The 16,406-nt window shown below is 32.9% G+C and overlaps 1 protein-coding gene across 1 annotated transcript in view; it reads left to right on the top strand.

Annotated features, from left to right (window-relative positions):
* Positions 1-5,524: 5,524 nt before the first annotated feature.
* nAChRalpha1 (nicotinic acetylcholine receptor alpha1) overlaps positions 5,525-16,406 on the top strand; it is a 190,777-nt gene continuing 179,895 nt past the window's right edge. Inside the window, exons 1-3 of the mRNA XM_088263841.1 lie at positions 5,525-5,636; positions 6,295-6,625; positions 11,410-11,618. The gene's annotated coding sequence lies outside the window, so the exon portion shown is untranslated. The remainder of the gene's footprint in view (positions 5,637-6,294; positions 6,626-11,409; positions 11,619-16,406) is intronic.

The following is a 16,406-nucleotide window of genomic DNA, read 5'->3' as shown; positions in this document are numbered from 1 at the left end:
TACCCCCTTTTATTGAACTGCCAATCGTTAATTTAAGAATATTTTAATTTAAAATATTTATTTTTATATGACAAAATTGCTATTAAAAAACTGTACTTGTTTGGAAGCAGTACCCCCTTCCCCTTATTGAACAACCAAACGGTTATTTAAGAATATTCAATGGCCCAAAAACTTCTAAATAAGGATATTTTACCATTAAAAAACAGTGCTTGTTTAAAATCACTACCACCCCTTATTGAACATCCAAACGGCTATACGTTGCCGAGAGAACGCTCTGGATTGACACCCCTATCCAATTTATTCGGTTTCGTTACAGTGCTTAAATTATTCGATTTTCCTCCGGATACGCTTTCCTGCTGAATTTCCCCAAATAAATTTACAAAAAGCGCGTATCATCATATTTTGGAGACGTGAAATATCACAATATTTCGCTAAAAATTACGCGAGACACCAGCAATAGAATATGCTTTGGGATTTACGAATCTCCACTTCCGAAACACTCGTCCTATGGTTTATTATCTATGGAGAACAGACATTACGATTTATTTATATTTTTTCCAATAATCAATAACAAAAGCCTAAAATTTTTACAAATTTTTCAGTGAATACAGAATAAATATTTATCAGTGTTTTTTATAGGAATAACTCTCAAAGTACAATTAGAGGCTTGTCTGTAGATAGGATAGTTTTTTTTAAAATGGGAATTGCATTTATTATTTACTTTGTTTATTTTGTACAAGGTTTATGGATTATTTAGTGGATTTTTGTTTCTTCTAGCTGTTTAATATGTTTTATTTGAATCTGTGTTGGGAACAGTAGGGATAAGGGGCCAATCAGGAACTTCTCAGCATTTGCTCATTGCTGGGAGAAAACTACGTAAAACGCATCAGGAGAAGGCTGACGGTTGACTGTCTTTAGCAGATCTTCCGTTCCACTAGAAGAAGGTTTGTTTTGTGTCCTACTTTGGTCTATGTTAGCAATATCCTTCACTATTTTTTTAGAATAGTAAGGATAGGGAGAGTAAATGTTAAAAATCACAAAAACTCAAACAACTATCTTACCATCACGCTGCTTTACGAAGGGATAGGCAGAGAGAATGGAATACCACACTAAGCTGTCTTTGCGAAACAATCTTGGTGTTCGTTTGTTCAAAACCCCATATGTCCAAAGTTTTTATACAAACAATGATTAAATAATGTATTATATAAACATGCGCGTGTTTAAATACAAAGTTGTGTCAAAAATCGCTGAATGACTTTTGAGAAATAAAATTTTGAACAAACGAACACCTATATTAGTATTAATATAGATGTTTAATTATACGCATGAATTTAAATGTAACGTTGTCTTAAAATTTCAAACAATTCCTTCAATAACATCAGGAGTTTAAGATTGTGAACAAACGTAGCGAAGCAAAAAAAATGATAAACAAAACAATTAAATTAAAATCTTAAAAACTTATATGTATTTACTGTGAATATGTTTAATATATACATCACTCACTCCTTTCAACGTCATAAATCAAAAATCGTTAATTTTCAGTTGTGCATGTTTTCGGAATGCCCAGAAAACGTTCTATATCCCAACAAAAGCAGCATATTTTTAAGTTTATATTTACCCGCTAGAGGACAGAAAGTGTTGTTTTTGCATTTTGAAGAAAAGGTATTGTTTAATTATTTTTTTAAAATAAACTAAATATTTTTCAAATGGAGAAAAAACCTTCAGGTTTCACCTAAAAAGATCTGTTGCATAGTAAAAAGTTCAATAAGTGGCTTCATATTTATTTTAAATTATATTTTTAAACTTTGAAAACGTTCTCCTGAAAAATCAAGTTTTTTTATTTATGACTTTCTTAAAAGGAATGAGTGACATGTGTACACAATCGGTGAATAACTTTAGGAGATACAAGATTTGGAACAAGCAATTTACCTTTTAATTTATTGACACTTTAAAAATTTGAAATGATTTTTTTTAATAGCTTCAAAACAGTAATTTGAACAATTGACTTGAATTTGCCGGTAATATGGATCGCTGGGCTTCGCCACATGTCTAACGACAGATTGGTCCAAGTGATGGATGGGTTGTCTGTTGTCTGGTGTCAATCCGAACTTGTCGGCTGCTAAAAGCGTCGGAAACAATTACCGAATCAGGGTTGCCAGTTATACAATTACACGAATCGGCTGTTTTTATTTAAGGAAAAAGCTACTTTTTTCGATGATGGTACTTAAATCAACGATTATAAGAACGTATGTAAGGAAAAAACATGGTTTTACTACTCAAAGATATCAAGAGCTAATAATTAACTACGAGTACATGTTCATTCAATTTCATACATTCAAACCCTTATCCGCACTCCAATGGTGCATAGGGCACTGCATCATATAAACGCAGTATTATCTTGATCGTTAACACATAAAGGAAAGGTGATCAGCCCTCCGCTTCAGGTACCAGTCCAGGGTAATATTGAATAAATATTACAGTGAAAAAATCACTTATGTTTTTTCATCCCCCTTGGGAATCGAATCCGGGACCTCCAGATCGGTAGTCGAACGTGCTGACATTACACTACGGAGACGGACGAGTACATATACTGCTTTTAAATGTTAATTATAAAATTTTCCCTTGAAATGCGTAGTCATACAAGAGAAAGTGAACAAGTGCATTTTTTACAAAAACGTGATTATGGACTATTTGATATCTTACTAGCTTAATGTTACCCTGGAAAAATCCCAAAGCGATTTAAAACTTGGATGTTTAATATATATACTTGTTAAAAATTACTAACTGCATTGATGTTTATTTTCTTGCCAGGCAAAAGCGACTTAAATGGCCCTCCTGAAAATTTTATGTTTTGTTAGTTAGTGACTTTCTCCTGTACGACTACGATATACTCGTATGTCTTCTTCCTACCCTCATCCGCAATCAATGGTGCGTACAGTGGCGTACACAGAGTATTTAATCTGGGTAGGTAGTAGGGTTGAGGAAATATTAGGCATAGTAGGCACTGGTCATGTTTCTATATGAAACGCGAGTAATCTATTGTAGGCACTGCTTTTCTGCCTATATAGAATGCACGCCTCAGGGTCCATAGAGCAATACACTAAATTAATGCAATTTACAGTTGGATGTTTACTATATGGAGGCAAAGTGATCAGTCTTATGTTTGAGGTACAAAAAAATATTAGAATCAAATATTAATTACTTATTATATTAGCGTGTGCAGAATTTTTTTGAAATTATATCATGTTTATAAGTAATTTAACTTATATGCATTTTTCAAAATCCAGATAGATAAGATTTTTTTGAAACGAGATCGGTTAATGAAAATTAAAATTAGTTATTGTGAATCGGAAAAACAGTCTTTGATATTATTAAATAACTTTTTTATGCATAAATTTAAAAAATATATTTTATTTTCAGCTTAGAAAATGTAAACAAAAGAAAAAAACGATCATTTTAATATTTCTAAAATGCTAAAAAAAATGCTTTTTTCGTCACTTTTTGTGCGTTTTTAAAAACCATATTGATATTAAAGTCAAAACATAAAGTAGCATTTTGTGTTAGTATTTTATAAATGTAGTTTTTTGGTTGGTTAAAAAGTTTATTTTTTTCCGTAATTCATATAATTTTTTTTACTGTTGTTTTTTTATACGTATAATATATTTGTTCAATTTTTTATTCGCTACAATAACGCAAGATATATTAATAATTGGTTTAAAAATAAACATTTGCCTGCATAACAAGCTTATTTCAAGAAACACGAAACATCGCGCTTCAACAAGCAAATTTATAATTCGAAAGAACAAGAATATATAACAATGCATAAGTTAAGTAGATGCTGTTGGAAGTCTACATGTTAAGTGTGTCAAGAGATGTATGAAAGTTAATGATGCGAGTCTAAGTGTGTAGTTACATACATTATGTACGTAGATTGTCAACGCGACATTTCGTTTTATTGGATCTAAACATCTTATTAAAATCCTTTAAAAATGCCATAATATCTAATGACCTGAGTATAACAATAATTGTATAAAAATAACAAACAAAGCATTTTTTTACCCCAGTGGTCCAATAAACCGAGTACGTACGATTTAAGTGCTAAATTTAAGGGGTTTTTTTACACATATTTTCGGGGTTTGAGTTTGTAATCGGTTTGGTATAAGGAATTTGATGGATACTTAATTGATTAATTATCTCGTGGATAGGAAAAATAGATTAATTGGTTCAAAAATAAAAATTAAACTCCCTGATGAAGTAGATATATCAGATCACCGAATATATTAGTCGGATGATTTTTAATATGATAATTTATGCTACACTTGATTTTAATAATTGCTTGTCCAGCAGATCTATAGTTTAGTTTTCAGTTTTTGCTTATTTTTAAATTGTTCACTTCCAGTAATATTTATGTTATTTTTATTTTTTAATGCATAATACTATTCATGTAGTTGTGAAAGAAAATTAAAATTTTATGTTATTTTTATAAGAAAATAAGACTATGAAATCCTGTTTGAAATAAATATTAAAACAATTATTGCTTTAGTACAAATTTTGTGAAAGTGTTTACAAAAACAAACGAAATCATGTTTTTTTCGACAATATGAAAACCGTAACTTATTGTAAAGTAATATATTTAAAGTAAAGATATAAGTTTATTTAAATTGATGATCAAAGAGTTAATATTGAGTAGGTACGTATCGAATGGGTTTAAATGAATACTGGTCTTTGTAAAAAAACTAAAGACAAGATTTTTTTTTTATTTTCATAAATGAGGCGAAAATTGTACTTTGTTACTTTATATGAAGGTGTTTCTTGTTTTAAAATCCTTATGATATGTATTATTTGAAATAATCTATTATTTCGGAAAAGTTAAAGAGTAAAAGGAAAAGCGCTCAAGAATTCAATGTCTTAGAAAGGAAAAATTGGAAGCGTATAGGAGATAACTAATTTGCAGGAGGATTTGTCTCTCTCGTGAAAGTATCTGTTATCGATAATAAGGGATAAGCAAGAATCGTTCTAGGAGATTCCTCCGAGTGCTACATGGACCTTAAGGCCGGCCGTATTAAGGGCCGCGGGTAAAATCCGATTTTTCATCCCACACTTGAAATGGAGGCCTCACAGCCATGACGACCTCGCCTCCGTATCGACTAGGCGTTCCTGTCTCGGCAATCCTCGGCTACTTCCGCCCATCTCCGCCAAACGTCGGCCTCCCCCGCCCACCTTCGGAAAACTCCGCCGCCGGGAGCGCGGGTCGCAGCTCGGGGCTGAATAAAGCACGTCCGTACTCCGTGCATGGACAGAGTCGAGCCGCGACGGATAGAGACGGGAGACCAACCGTTACAGATTATCGGCCGGGAACGAGAGGGAAGGGTATACCACCAGCTCAAAGGTATCCGCGCGTCTCGTAGGCTCGATTCGCGCACTGGGCGATGCTCGCGCGGCATATAGCTACCGTTTTCGCTGGTTTATAGACATGCGCCCTTCGGTCTACGGGGTTGCCGGTCTTGATGCGGACAGTCGGTGCCCGATATCCGCTACTGAGACGCACCGCCGCCTTTTTCCACTTAAATTCAACATTTCTACTATACAAATAAGTTTATTTAATAAAGCTGAGGTCGAATGCGCGGACTGTTAACGTACGTACGCCGCGCGACGACTCTTTTAATTTTTTGTGTTCAGTTTCATTTATGTTTGATTGCGAAACGTTTTGTTTGTCAAGTTTGGTGTTCGCTGTGTGACGGATCATGAGGGCACATTGCTCGATCGTGAAAGCTATAATTATCTCAGGGAAAACGGCAGCTGTCGTAGTTGAAAACCCATTTTTAATATTTTAATTTTGTGACATTTAAAAAAATACATTTACTCTTATTTCAATTTATTTATATTGAATATATACAAAAACAATGCTCAATTTGTATTCTCGATGTAAATGTGATTTAAAAAGAGAATTTATTTATATTCGTATGTGAAACAAGTAAGTGGGCGTGTAGCATTTCTCACGGTCAAATATACTAGTCGTACGGTGGCTTTTACAAATTAGTGTGAAAGGGCCCTAACGTACTGTACATAGAACCTACGCCCCCTAGTGCAATCTTCAGCTAATGTATCACTAATCTTTCTGGTCTTTAAACATTAAATATTCTTAATTCATTTTACATTTCACTACAGTATTTAAGTTAAGCATATGCCAACACCAAACATGAAAAACTTGATTTAATTTGGGTTTTTCAAAAACACCATTTTGATTTAAGCTGTGCTTTAATTATACGTTATTAATTCACGTGTTTTTTTTAGTGCGAGATCTAATTTCCAAAATAAATGCTTTGAAATGGCGCCTGTTAGAACTTTCATTTATTTTTCGGAATAAAATTTCGCTGCGGTTTCAATTCGAAGAAAAATAATGACAGATTCGTGACAGTTTTGACAGATACAGGACAACGTTAATTTATTTTCGTATTTGGTTTTCGTTATATTTTTCATTTCTTCATTATTTTGGAGAAGTTTTGTTTTTGTGTGATTTGTGTTTGACTGTGATTGAGGACTCAGTGCTGATCTTTCCCAAAACAATACGAAGATCGAGAGACATGCTGTTCAGTGAATTTTGATAATTTACCTACATACACATGTAAGTTTTAATATTCACACACATCATTTCTCATTTCAAAATATAAAAAAATATCATATTCTATCATATTTTAAAAATTCATAATTGATACAAAAATACCATTTATTTTACAATTATGTTATATTTGTAATATTTATATCAAATATTTGAAATCATTAAAAGCCAACCTTTGAATCATCTTCTTCTTCGTCTATTTTGAGGTGTTAAAAATGTATAAAATGACTCCTAAGCAGAGATAATCCAGATTTTTGAATAAGGATTTGGACACTCAAAATGTTGTAAACATTATAATCTATTTTCTAAAGCTTCACTACCCATTGTACTTACTCATAAAAAAAATAATTCATATTTTATTACAAATACCCAAAAAAATATATAATTTATTATGAAAATTGTAAAATCTTGTTTTATGGGATAATTTTATGCTTTTGTACAAGACACGTAATTATTTATTTTTAAATAGTGTGAGAAACAAAAAAAAACGACGACAAGGCTCCGCCCACATTCGTTTGCCCCACCCACTTTGATCGGAGATAACTGACAGTTACTTATAACAACAACAAAAAAACAAACTAGTAATTAAAATACATTTGCATTTTGAAATCGCTTGTAAAATCAGCCCGAATCACAAAATAGCACCGCGCGTTGTGAAACTTGAGCTCCCCCCCACCCCTTAAGGTTCCGCCCACTTTTGAATCGCTCCGCCTTATAGTCAGATGACCTTTATATATTTTAACGGACTTTTAAATAAACAGCTTTCAATATAACCTACCCTTATCTTAATGTCAAGTTAATGTTATGACTAGCGTTTAAGGGTTTAATGAATATTCAAGTAATTTAAACATGAGAACCTTAATTTTTAACAAATTTATGCTTGATATTTAACGAGACTAGCAATCTTAGAATATTTTAATGATTCAATATAATACGTAAATTAAAACGTATTTTTACTATCTTAAATCTGAATGCGTCATTATTTTCAAAATTGTATCTAAATTATAAAGCTTTTAGCAATAAAATTATATCATTTCTACCCTTATATTTAGAATGTAATATTTCCAGTGTTTTTTTTTTTATAAACCTCGTCGTGATTTTCACTTTTCACTATTTTTTTATATTTTTTAAATAAATTAAAAAAACAAATGGAAAAACTTTAATATATCAGTTTGCCACAATAATTTCAAACGGATTGAATTACAGATTAATAGAAGGAGATTTTTCTCAGGACGAGGAAAGCTTATTTAAGAGAGCTTCCGTAAAAGTTTTTCAAGATTCATAAAGTAACGATCTATTTTTATAAAATTGCAAATTATCAAATATAATTTGTTTAAAATATAAAATTCACACTAGTGTGATAACTTTATTTAAAACATGAAATATCAATTTATAATAAAACAATATATTTGAATTTCCGTAATATTTTGGAGGAAATAAAATAATTACTTTTTAGTTTATTCTTGCTCTTTTAAATCAATACATTTAAACACAAAATAATTATTTTATTTGATAGTTTTTTTCCAAAATTAAAAAATAAATAATCTAAGAAAACTCCTTTATTATTATTTTCATTTTAGGAAATATCCTAGATTTTGTAAAAAAAAAACTATTTTTTATTTAAAAAAAGTTAAAACGTAAGAAGTTTCGGAGTATTTTTTACAGTTTTGTGTTAAAAAGTTAATCATCCTCTCCAGAAAATTTATAAATATTGTATTAATGAGCTAAGGGATTGATATGCATGCAAGTTGATTTTCATTTTTTTGTATGCTCACTTTGTCATTTTTCGTTCTCATAAAACCAAACACTCTCGTAAAAATAAATGGTATTCGTATTTAATTTTTTTTTAATTATTAAATATATTTTTTCTTTGTTATATTGGATGTTACTATACACACTTGTGTTTGTATGTATTTTTCAACCCTTACTCTTACCTTATAACCCTTGGATGACATGTTTGTTTTAAATTGGTGCCAACGTTTCATGAATTTAATTATGGAAGTTTTCACGGAACCTTCTATACAATGTGTAATAATAAATGTGCAAGGATGGACAGTAATATACAAATATAAATATACGCTTTTATATTCATTGTATTTTTTTCTGATCATTTTTTATTTTTCCATTTTCATTATAAATTAAATTAATCTTTCAGCCTAAAAAAAGATAAGAGTAATTAAATTCATCTTTGGATCTGTCGAAAAATGACGAAATACCATACAGTGATGCCTCACATAACGTACTTAATTGGTTCCAGGAAAAAGTTGGTTATGCGAAACGTTCGTTAATTGAAACGCGTTTTTCCATGGCAATACATGTTATAAAATATTATTTGTTCTGTTGTGTAGAATATGGATGTGTAACATAAAAAATATACTAACATTTTATTTTAGTCATTTTCAGATTAAGGAGAGGTTTGCAGAGTCAAATCGTCTTGTTCCATCCTTTGTTTCTTGGCTGCTGGCTTCTTGAAAAACCTTTCCATGGTTATCTGTTTCATCCTTTTCAACACTTGTCGGAAATAATGGGCAAGGATATCATTGTATAGATCGTTAATCCTGTTGGCCTTACCTGATTTTGAAAAGTGAGAATTGGTAAACTTCTGAACCTCCCCTCCTATTGACCAGGATGTCTTTGTTGACAACAGTTGAGATTTTTTATTTAATTGGTTCTTTTTGCTATTAGATGAAGCTTCCTTTTGAGATTTGTCATGTTTTTAGATTAGAAGTGCTTGGAGCTCTTCAGTTGTCATCTCTTCTTGGAGCATTCAAGCGGAAGATAAAATACAATACAGTCTGTTATGTGAAGCAAGTTCATCGTGTGATTCGTTGTGCGCAGTATTTGGTATGCAAGGCATCATGGTATTTTAGCAGGTGGTGCTTGAGTAAAAAAAAATGAGAACTAAGGGCGTAGAGAGGTACACAAACTTTCTAATGCTGTATTTCATTCCATAAGGTGCTGACTGAAACCTTTCTTGACTGTAGCCGCGCAGTGCTACGATGTATCACTGTATTTTAGCAGGTGGTATTTGACTATAAAGCTTGAGAACCTAGGGTGAAGAGTTACACATACTTTCTAATTCTGTATTTTATTCCATCTGGTTGCCGACTGAAACCATTCCTGACCAGCCGCACAGTGCTACAACACTCACTCACTGTATTTTAGTAGGTGGTGCTTGATAAAAAGTTTGTAACCCTACGGTGTTGAGATACACACATTTGATAATGCTGTATTTCATTACATCCAGTACTGACCGAAACCATCCTGTATCCCATCCGGCTCGCTCGCGAGCGGCCGCGGCCGTCGCTGTGGCGACACAGTGCTACGAGGTATCACTAAATTTTGCGTGTGAAGCTTGACTAAAAAAAGCTGAGTACAAAGAGTGAAGACTTTTATACAACACTCTTCTTAGCATTTATCATATGCTTTTTTATGAAAAAATGATAATGCGGTATTTCATATCATTTAATGCTGACCGAAACCATCCGCTGTCCCATCCGGCTTGCTCGCAAGCGGCCGTGTCTTTGCGAGGCATCACTGCATTATAGCAGGTGGTACTTGAATAAAAAATCTTGAGAAACTCGGGTGTAGAGTAACTTACACTTGTTGATGCTGTATTTTATTCCACCTAGTGCTAACTGAAACCATTCCTGACTGTACGAACACAGTACTGCGAGGTATCACTGTATTTTAGCAGGTGGTGCTTGACTATAAAAGCTTGAGAACTTAGGGCGATTGTCCACTATCCGGAATTCCGTATAATTTTACCGTCCGGCACGTCGTTTTAAAACAACGATCGGCTTAGATTGGCTTGTGCTTTTGTCCATCTTTCTTCGGATTGGAGCTTTAGATCGGTGCGTGAACACGTTACGCGTAAATTCGATCACGATAAACTGTCGTACTCGTTTTCATTTTTCAAAACCGGACTGCCGGACGGTGAAATCCCGTTTAGTGGACAATTGCCTTTGGGGTGTAGAGTTACACATACTTTCTAATGCTGTATTATTTCATCAGCGCCGCAGTGCTGAGAGGTATCACTGTATTTTATCAGATGGATTTGACTGAGAACAAAAAATTGAGAGTTTCATACACTTTTGTCACTCATGAAAAAGTGTTAATGCTGTATTTCATTCCATCTAGTGCTTACTGAAACCATTCCTAACTGTAACGGCACAGTGCTGCGAGGTATCATTGTATTTTAGCAGGTGGTGCTTGACTAAAAAAGCTTGAGAGCTTAGGGTGTAGAGTTACACATACTTTCTAATGCTGTATTATTCCATCAGCGGCGCAGTTCTGAGAGGTATCACTATATTTTATCAGGTGGATTTGACTGAGAAGAAAAAATTAAGATATTATTTTTTGACATAAAAGATGAAGATGAATATGGAAGTCTGGGCATTTGTGGGGCTGACGACCATCATGGGCTGGTTTAAAAGATAATTACTCTTCATCTTTGATGAGATGTCAAAAAATAATATGAAAATAACTCCTGTAATTGGAGATAATCTAGATTTCGTGAACAAGTATTTGGACAGGATAGGAGGAAATAAAATAATTACTTTTTAGTTTGTTCTTGCTTTTTTAAATCAATACATTTAAACAAAAAAATACTATTTAATTTGATATTTTTTTTCTAAAACTAAAAAATAAATAATCTAGGAAAACTCCTAATAATCTAGATTTTGTGAACAAGTATTTGGACACACTCAAAATGTTGTAAAAAAATTAAGAGTTTCATACACTTTTTTCATTCATGAAAACGTGTTAATGCTGTATTTTATTCCATCCAGTGCTGACCGAAACCATCCGCTGTCGCATCCGGCTCGCTCGCAAGCGGCCGCGGCCGTCGCTGTAGCGGCGCAGTGCTGCCGCGCGGCACGGCGCCGGCAGGGGCGGGGGGGGGCTGACATGCGTGGGGCGCGCGACAAGGGGGCGCGCTCCCCGCCGGCGGAGCGCTAGCGGCGCCCGGGCCGGCGATGAGCCGCCCTCCCACTACACCGTGAGTACAGCTTTTTGATTTTAATACTGCCTTCGAACCTTGCTTTTCGGTCGTAATATGTGGTGTAGACAATTTTCGATATGCTAGTATAATATTATAAAATATTAAAAGACTTACCACGATCTTTCTTGTGGCTATCGAGAGCGATGGCACCAGAAAGCACTGAATTTATAGTAAAGTGCCTTAATAATATAATTAAAAAAAACCCTTATCCGCACGCCAATGGTGCATAGGGCACTGCGTCATATAAACGCAGTGTTATCATGATCGTTTACAGATGAAGGAAAGGTGATTAGCCCTCCGCTTCAGGTACCAGTCCAGGGTAATATTGAATAAATATGACAGTGAAAAAATCACTTATATTTATTTTACCCCCCTTAGGAATCGAACCCGGGACCTCCAGAACGGTAGCCGAGCGTGCTGACCATTACACTACGGAGGGGGACAAAAGGCCCTATTTTAATGGATGTATTTATATAATAAATGTATGTGTATATATATCGTAGTCATACGGGAGAAAGTCGCCAAGTGCATTTTTTTACAAAAATGACTTGACTGAATTATTGACTATTTGATATCTTACTAGCTCAATGTTGCCCTGAAAAATCCCAAAGCGATTTTAAACTTTAAAGTATAATATATTGACTTGTTAAAAATGACTCATTGCATTGATGTTTATTTTCTTGCCAAGCAAAAGTAACTTAAACGGCCCTCCTGAACATTTTACGTTTTGTGAGTTGGTCACTTTCTCCTGGACGACTACGATATGTCGGGTTGTGGTCTCGAGATTAGTGTCGCGTACTCTTGAGTCAGAGTTTCTCGGTTTGAATCCACTCTACTACAATTTGATACCTATTTATAACAATGAGCCGCTTAGGCTCACAGAAATGGAACTAATGAGGAGGGAAAAAATAATATAACAAATTTTTGAGACGAAATACTTGGTAGCTAAGGAAAACAAACTGTAGATGGTCAAATATTTAAAATACTTAAATATTTTAAAGCGGTTAGGTCAGAAACAATCATCGGGTATGTATGAGGAGAAGACTTTTTGTAAAGACAGAGTGGTGTAGCGTTCTATCATCTCTAACTAACTTTGCGTGATGTGGCTTGATGGTTTGTTAGTTGAAATATTAAAATATTGATATTTAATTTTTTAATTTTTTTATTTTATTCGTTCGGGAATTGTACAGCTTTACATATAAAAAAGTATACAATTACCAATAGTTACATTAACAATAATAAACATTACATTACATTAACAAAAATAGTTACATTAATAAAAAAATTACATTTTAAAACATTATTGGGATAAAAATAACAAAAACCAGTGTATATGATAACTAAATGAAATATATTTAAAAAAAGTTAGAAGTAGTACAAGGTGTCAGTTAAACCGTAATCTATTTTATGCTATTCCCGATCCGGGAACAAACAGGGTCGTGAAACAAAGAACGTTTTATTGGTAAAATTACCATCCAAAGCGGTAAATATTTTACAGGGTCTTCTATTTAGTTACTGGGGTAATTTACTTAATGTAGGAACATTTCCAGTTCCGAGGCTCTATCCAATGGTTCTAGTTATCTACTAGGGAAATTTTATTGTCCATTGATCATAGAACTCCCGCATTTATTCTTATTTTATATTTTACCTTTAAATTTTTGTTCAATTATATGAAAAAAAATGTGGGAGTGAAAATATAGGTGATTTTACACTCTAGTATTTACGAACCATCACCCTGGATTGGTCCATGAAGCCCAGGAGTGACCATCTTGCCTTCATGTTAGTTACAATCGAGATAACATTGCGTCAATACAATGCATGTCATATACACCATCGGATGCGGATAAGGGTTGTAATAAGATATAAATTTTTATTTTTTTTTATACATTTATTTAAATCACATTTTTTACATACTTAGAACATTTTTTTGCAGAGACCCACCAAACCACCTTGTGTGTCTTGTCGGTGAAGTTCTTTTTTAATAATTTTTTATCGTTTTTAACGATTTTAACCTAATATACACACAAAAAAGAGAAAAAAATTAAGAATATAAACATTTTACAGTTTTCATAAAATTAAAGAACTATTGATCATTTACCCATTCCTTTATTTTGCCTTTGTTCCATATTTTATTTTGACCTCCAACATCCGTCTACAACAAATTAAAAATGTTCGGAACGATATATTGTAGTGTTCGACTCCCATATTTATTGTTAATTCATGGGACTATCAAACCTTCGTTGTGTGTAAATCATGTATCATGGTTGTGTGCTCAAGGAAGTTGTTAAAAATCTCAAATCATCTGAAGTTCTTCACCGATTGCTTTTTTTACCATACATATTTAAAACGAGGGTTATTCAAATAATACTTACACTGACGTCATAAAAAAACTTTCTTTATTGAGAAGTTACATGTCTGGGTTCCGTTCAAAGTAGTCACCTCCCCGGCGCACACACTTATCCCAACAATATTTCCACTTTTGGAAACAGTCCTGGAATGCTTCTTTTGTGATGTCCGTAGCTCTTTCGTCGCATTTGCATTAATCTCGGGAATGGTCTGTAATATTTTTTTTCAGAGGTCTTTTGAGTTTGGGAAACAAGAATAAGTCAGACGGAGTGAGATCAAGTGAGTAAGGTGGGTATGGAAGAGCAATGATCGAGTGTTTGGTCAAAATCTCGCGAATTTTGAGACTTGAATAGATTGAAATAGACGAAGCGACAACCCCCATTATAGTTTCAGAATTCACGAGTATTTTGGCCAAACACTCGACCACTGTTCTATCCACACATCTTACTCACCTGATGTCGCTAGTTCTGACTTATTCTTGTTCTTCAAAGTCACAAAAATCACAAAACAACCATATGAATTCAGTTCTTATATATATGGCAAGGCTATCATGTTTGACCATAATACTTAAAATATAATATTAATTTAGTAATATTTGTTTGTGAAACGAGAACTGCAACTTCATACTACAGTGTATAATATTGTAACTTTCTTAAAGTTTCATCCTGACTGGCGTCATCACACTGGTGATGTCTTACTAGTTCGATATTGTAGACGAAATCAGCCATTGGTCAAATAAAATAAAAGTGGAAAAAACAATACACTTATATTATTTATTGATTTGGCATTGATTTTGTGGAATGACATGATGATTATCAAAAATTAACCACTTGTATTAGATAACTTATTGAGTTTTATGTCACAGGACTATTTTCAAAAACTACAGATGTTTTCATCGACAAGTGTTCACAAAAACTAGTCGTATGTCAATTAGTGGTTTAATAGAAGTATTTAATTTTTAAAAATCAACAAAACATTTGTTGTTTTATTTTATTGTTTCTTTGTATGATTATACCTTCCCTGTATTTTTGTCTTCATATCTCTAAAATACACACCTTTCTAGATTGCGAAAAAGGACAGAGCAGTAATCAAAAACAAAAAGCGAGCTTTCTCTAAAAAGACAAATATGATAGTTTATGTCAACGACACTCACAGCTTTTGTTTGGATAGCTTTGACATGAGAAGAGACGGAATCTAGATGTTAGTCAGTATTAGAGATGTAATGATAAAGCTTTTTACTAAATAGGGGTAGCGAAGTGTTAAAAATGGATGTGAAAACTATGTATCAAACAACGGTTTTCGATGGGAAATTCTCGTTAGGGTAGTCAAACCTTTATTCTCCAACTTAAATCCACATTCAATAGATTGATGCAGAAATAACTTGATCGGTAATCGGCAAGATGACTAGTCTTACATTACTAGATAATCAATAATTCAAAGCCCTAGGTAGTTCTAATGCCTTTACTCATGTATGGAAGAAAACCATAGATTTTGCAAAAAAAGGATGGAAATAGAACGAACGCCATTGAAATGCTATCCTTAGACAATCGATGTTTTATAAAATAATAATAAAAAATTATAATACAAACAAATGTTAGGCTGAGTTGGAAATAATCATAACTATTGAGAAAGATTTTCGAAGTGGAAACGTGGAGCGAATTGACGACATGAGAATGATTAAAGGAATATTAGTCTTAGTATTCACACAGCTCTAGATATATCATAGACAGGTTTGTGTAATCACTTTACAAACGTGTAACATTCACCAATTCTACCCAAGATTAATTACCACACTACTCAATTTTTTGTAACTCCTAGATATATCGATCAAACTCGCGATGTGAGTTCACAGCCGCTATCTATATTGGAATAGGAAAAACTATTATTAAACGAATGCTCTTTTTATTTGTGCTCAAGGTCCAAAATTAACATTAACATTTTATAAAACATTTTTAACATTTTAAACATTATTAACATTTTTAAAATTTTAAAATTTTTTACATTTTCATTAACATTTTTTATTTGTTCATCTAAATGAAAATAACATACTTGAGACTCGCCAGAAAACATGATATAATGTTTTTATGTAGTTTATGATTTGATTATTTTTAGACTTATTTCATCCAGATATGTGAAAAAGTATTTGGACACACTTTAAATGTTGTAAAAAAATTAATGAATCAAATGAGTTTTTCTGCTTTCACAAACAGTAAGTAATTGCAATTATCGGAATTTTTTTACATGGACATTAACTCAGCTTTTGCAATTAAAAAGAGCGTCACTTCAATTTGGACATTTCAACATGTTGGTTCAATCGCTATCCAACGGTAATCTCCGAGTTTTCTATCACAAATTCGATACGATAAATAATAAAAATGTCAAAGCTTTGATACGTGACGAGGTCTACTAACAAACTAGGTCATTTTTAAAATATCGGTT

Source organism: Brachycentrus maculatus, unplaced genomic scaffold (genome assembly GCF_059751285.1).
Source record: "Brachycentrus maculatus isolate JH-2025_06_01 unplaced genomic scaffold, ASM5975128v1 h1tg000204l, whole genome shotgun sequence".
Classification (NCBI taxonomy): Eukaryota; Metazoa; Arthropoda; class Insecta; order Trichoptera; family Brachycentridae; genus Brachycentrus; species Brachycentrus maculatus.
This window is presented reverse-complemented; position numbering and strand designations above follow the sequence as displayed.